The 5,277-nt window shown below is 37.8% G+C and overlaps 1 pseudogene; it reads left to right on the plus strand.

Moving 5' to 3' along the window:
- The first annotated feature begins 1,001 nt into the window (after window positions 1–1,001).
- On the plus strand, window positions 1,002–1,511 carry LOC103269966 (annotated as a pseudogene).
- Window positions 1,512–5,277: the final 3,766 nt, after the last annotated feature.

The following is a 5,277-nucleotide window of genomic DNA, read 5'->3' on the forward strand; positions in this document are numbered from 1 at the left end:
ATCCAAATAAAAAACACAATTCCACAATATTCACAATAGCCACAAAAAAAAAAAAAGAAATACCTTGGCATCTTCCTAACCAGAGACCTTTACAATGAAAACTACAAAGCACTGCTCAAAGAAATCAAAGATGACACAAACAAGTGGAAAAATATTCCATGCTCATGGTTTTCGAAGAATCAACATTGTTAAGATGTCCATTTTACCTAAGGCAATCTACAGATTTAACACAATACCCATCAAATTACCAGCAACATTCTTCTCAGACCTAGAAAAAAAATACAGGAATTCATTTGGAAACATAAACCACCAAGAACTGTCAAAACAATCCTCAGCAAAAAAAAAAAAAAAAACAAAAAAAACCAACAAAGCAGGAGGTATCACACTCTCAGACTTTAAACTTTATTATAAAGCAATAATAATTAAAACAACCTGGTATTGGTACAAGAATAGGCATATAGACCAATGGAATAGAATTTAGATTCCAGAAGCAAAACCTCAATTTCTCAACCAACTCATCTTCAACAAAGCCTCCACCACCCACTACTGGGAAGAGGAGAATCTACTCAGTAAATGGTGCTGGGAAAACTGGCTGACCACATGCAGAAGATTGAAACAGGACCACTACCTATCCCCATACACAAAAACTATCTCTAAATGGATCACAAACCTAAATGTAAAACTTCAAACTGTAGGAACCTTAGAAAATGCAGGAGACACTCTTACGGATGTTGGAACTGACAACCAATTCCTGATCAAAACCCGAAGTGCCCAGGCCATAAAAGATAAGATAGACAAGTGGGACCTCATCAAACTGACAAGCTTTTGCATAGTCAAAGAAATCATCAAGAGAGCAAGGAGACAGCCCACAGACTGGGAAAAAAATATTTGCCAACTCCATGTCTGACAAAGGCCTAACATCAAGGATCTACAAGGAACTCAAACATGCTGAAAAGAAAAAACAAACAGCCCCTATTAAAGTGGACAAAAGATGAGCACAGATGACAACAAAAGATGTGTGGCTCAAGCACAGGCACCTGCACTGTGAACTGGTGTCTGACGACCCCTGCTGCTGCCTGAGCCTAGATGACCGAGTGCTGGGCGGCCTCGTACGGGACATGATCGCCTGGGACTTTTGGGCTGCTTGCTTAATTGGCTTTGTGGTTCAATACCTCAATGCCTATACTGGAATAGTGCTACTTCAATGCAGAAAGAAATTCTACCAGCTTGTGTGGTCAGCTCTTCCCTTCATCACATACTTGGAGAGCAAAGGACACCATTACCCTTTTTTTTCCAACATGTTACATGTGGGAGGTACAATTAGAACATGTCAGAAGTTCCTAATTCAGTACAACAGAAGGCTGTTGTTGATCTTGTTGCAGAACTGCACTTTTGACAGAGAATGGGAAGCTATCCAGAAGTCAGTTACAAGAAGTTGTTTACTAGAGGAAGAGTCGGGTGAAGAAGAGCTTTCAGATGGTGGTGAGGAGGCTGCTGAAACAATGGAGTGAACTGCTTACCATATAGCAAGCTACACTGTGCCCAAGCCCTGGGCCTACCTGTCGGAACAGGACATTCTGGGTGGCAGTAGCATTTTCTAGTTTTCCAAGGATGACTGCTAACTAAAGGACTACCAACTTGAAATGGAGGACTTACTCACTGAAACTGAAGTTGCCTTTACCTAGCATTCCCTGATTAAGAAATACAGGTTATGAACTTTGTAGTTATAGACATTTTTGTATTTAACTGCTTGGCTGAGAGTAGATTTAATAAATGTATTTGGGTTTTGTAGCAAAAATTTAAAAATTTAAAAAATTTTTTAAAAAGTGGGCAAAAGATATGAATAGACACTTTTCAAAAGAAGACATATGAGCAGCCAACAGATATGAAAAAATGTTCAGCCTCACTAGTCATCAAGAAGATGCAAATTAAAACTACACTGAGATACCACCTAACTCCAGTCAGAATGGCCATCATCAATAACTCGAAAAATAACAGATGCTAGAGAGGATGTGGCAAGAAGGAAACACTTCTACACTGTTGGTGGGAGTGTAAACTAGTACAGCCTCTGTGGAAATCAGTGTGGCGATTCCTAAAAGTTCTAAAAATCGACCTTCCATATGACCCTGCAATACCCCTATTGGGAATATACCTGGAAGAACTCAAATCACTCTATAAAAAAGGTACCTGCACAGCATTGTTTACAATAGCAAGAACGTGGAACCAACCATGCTGCCCATCAAGAGAGGACTGAGTAAAAAGAATGTGGTACCTATACACAATGGACTATTACGCAGCCATAAAGAAGAACAAAATCATGAACTTTGCAGCAACCTGGATGGAATTAGAGTTTATAATACTGAGTGATCTCTCACAGAAGCAAAGAGCTGAGTATCACATGTTCTCACTCATAAGTGGACCTTGAACAACTACCATAATACTATAAGAAAAGGATTGACAGCAGCAGGAAATTGCATGGGGTGGGGGGAGGGGGCGGGGAGGTTGAATTGACAGTAGTCAATATCTGCTGGGGGTAGAGGGGGCACACTTCATCAACAAGAGTACCTGCACAATGAATATTTGTATACCTTACCCTAAATTGTACCTCACAATTTTAAAATAAAAATTAAAAGAGGAAAAATAAATAAATTTAAAAATCTTTTAATCAACTCTGTTGACTAGAATTATGTATGTTTGTACCAAATTATGTAATTATGTAGGTACCAAAGAGTAAAATGAACCACCCAACTAAGCTGCTTTTAGATTCCTGATTCTCAGAAACTTAATAATAATAGCCAATATTAAAGGTTTATTGTTTGGAGTTGAAGGGCAATTTCTTATGAAGAAATAGGCAAACTGATACAAGTTAATTAACTTCTCTTTTAAACGAAGTAATGTCAGTGGACTTAGAGAAACTAGATCACTACTTTTCACTTTGTGTGTTGAATTGTGTCACTTTCTCCTAAAAAAAAAAAAATGTTACCAGCCCTTGGTACTGGTGGATGTGCCCTTATTTAAAATTGGATTTCTGGAGAGGTAATAAAGTTGAGATGAGGTCATTCTGAACTAGGGTGGGCCCTAAGTTCAGTGACTTATGTCCTTATAAGGAGATACATAGAGACACAGATGCACAGGGGAAGAAGGCCATGTGACAAGGCAGAGAATGAAGCGATGCCATCAGGAAATGCCAAGGATTGCCAGCCATTACCAGAAGGAAGTAAAAGATAAGGAAGCATTCTTCCCTGGAGCCTTGTGAGGGGACATGGCTCTGACAACAACTTGATTTTGGACTTCAAGCCTCCAAAACTGTGAGAGAATAAACAATTAGGGAATACTGTATTAACACATTGTTTGTGCTAAATTTTTTATGACAGCTCTAGGAGAGCACAGGTGGCCATCAGAATGACCTGTGAAACATCTAAAAATACTCATGCCAAGTTTATATTGAAGACACAGTGAATAAGAATCTCAAATGTGGAGCTCAGGTATATCTGCTTAACTCCAAAGCTTATAAAACATAGTCACGCTTAAGAACCACTGAACTAGATGATATTTTGAAAACCTGACTCTAAAATTCAATAGTTTCAAGTCATGGTGGAACATTTTATTTATTTTATTATTTATTTTAGAGTTATGGGGTACATGTGAAGGTTTACTAAATAAGGAAGTTGTGTGCAGGTGAAGTTTGGACTTCTAACAGGACCTTCCTCTCCCTGGTAATGGACCTGATAGTGTGTTGCTGTGTGCCCTTATCCCTCATTCCTTCCTCCTCTAGCAACGTCTGGCATCTGCCATTCCAAACCTGTGGAGTATTTTTAAAAACTGTTTTAATTTATAGGCCTACCTTGATTATTCATGCAAGTAAACAAAAGCCATTTGTAATTGTGCAGATACATGCATAAACCTAATGAACTGCTTTGCACATTGACATTCTAGGTGTCGAGTTGTTTGCATTAAATTGTTTGTTTTGAAGTTAACAGTTTTAAAGACAACTACACTTAGATGTTTAAAGATCTATAATTATCCCAAACAAGAACAGCATATGGTTTTCTCCTATAAGTGCTCCACAAAGAATAACTGCTTGTATTTTGTTGTGCTTTTTGATTGTGTGATAAAGTGGAAAATTATCAAGATCTGGCTCTCCAGTTTTTACTAAAATAATTACTGAAGAAATTGAACAGATGCTGGGTATAAATAAATCTTATAAACTCAGATATTTAGGGATATTCTGTGGATTCTGTGCACCATTTGTGGAGATATATTTATGATGGCCTCAGTGAAACAATCATTTTTTTTATTTTTTCAGGTCAGTACATCAGAACAGCATAGCATCTGAATGTCATCATTTTTATCTGGCAGTAGGAGGGCAAACAAACGTATCCCTCTACAATGAGAGACTCAGCAGTCATGAATTGCTTCAAAAATAATACTGCCCTTCTTTTTCTGATCTGTGCCAGCAGTGCCCAATTTCCCTCCTCAAAATAGAGATTCTAAAATTTGTTTCTATGACTTTGGAAAGAAAAGTTACCATTGATAGGATATGACCATACAAATCTCAACATATATGGTTTGATGAGAAAGGCTACCACTTTCCTTGCATCACCAAATCTTCCAAAGAAGAGGAGTAAGCCAATTGACAAATGTCATTCCTAGGGAATTAAATTTAGAATTATTATCAATGCCACATTCAGAGTAATTGAGACCAAATAAAACAAGTAGCTACAGAAAGGAGGAGAAGCATAAGATTATGTTTTTTTATGTCAGACACTCACCAAAGGGAAATTCTGAGTTTATGATGATTACTGCCTATTCAGGCAGAAGGAGCATGGCATGCAGTGGAAGATGAGAGAAACATGTGGGCTTCAATTAAGACTATCAAATAGCATCAAGGGAACACGATACAGGGGTGGGAAGATAATTAGAACTTATTCTTAACATTCCCTAATTGCCAAAACTTTATCAGCAGCAGATGGTAGGTATGCAGGAATTTTTGGGAATAGCCATTTTTTGACATTACCTCCAATTAAGAAGGCTTTCTCAGCTATCAGGACAAACGTTGAAATTACTGTAATTTTCCCAGGTCAATATTAACTCAGAAGGTATAATGAAGTCTGTTCCCCTTCTGTCTGTCATTTACTCTCACTGCTTCCATCCATCTGTTCTAAGGTGAAAAAGATTAATTTTCTAATAATTCTAGTCCAAGTTGCATGCTCAGAGTTCCTCAGTGACTCATGTTATTTCTCACTGGGTAACTATCAGAAGAGAACCATCCTAATT

This window comes from Carlito syrichta, unplaced genomic scaffold (assembly GCF_000164805.1).
Source record: "Carlito syrichta isolate Samal-C Ts95f unplaced genomic scaffold, Tarsius_syrichta-2.0.1 Scaffold309652, whole genome shotgun sequence".
Lineage (NCBI taxonomy): Eukaryota > Metazoa > Chordata > Mammalia > Primates > Tarsiidae > Carlito > Carlito syrichta.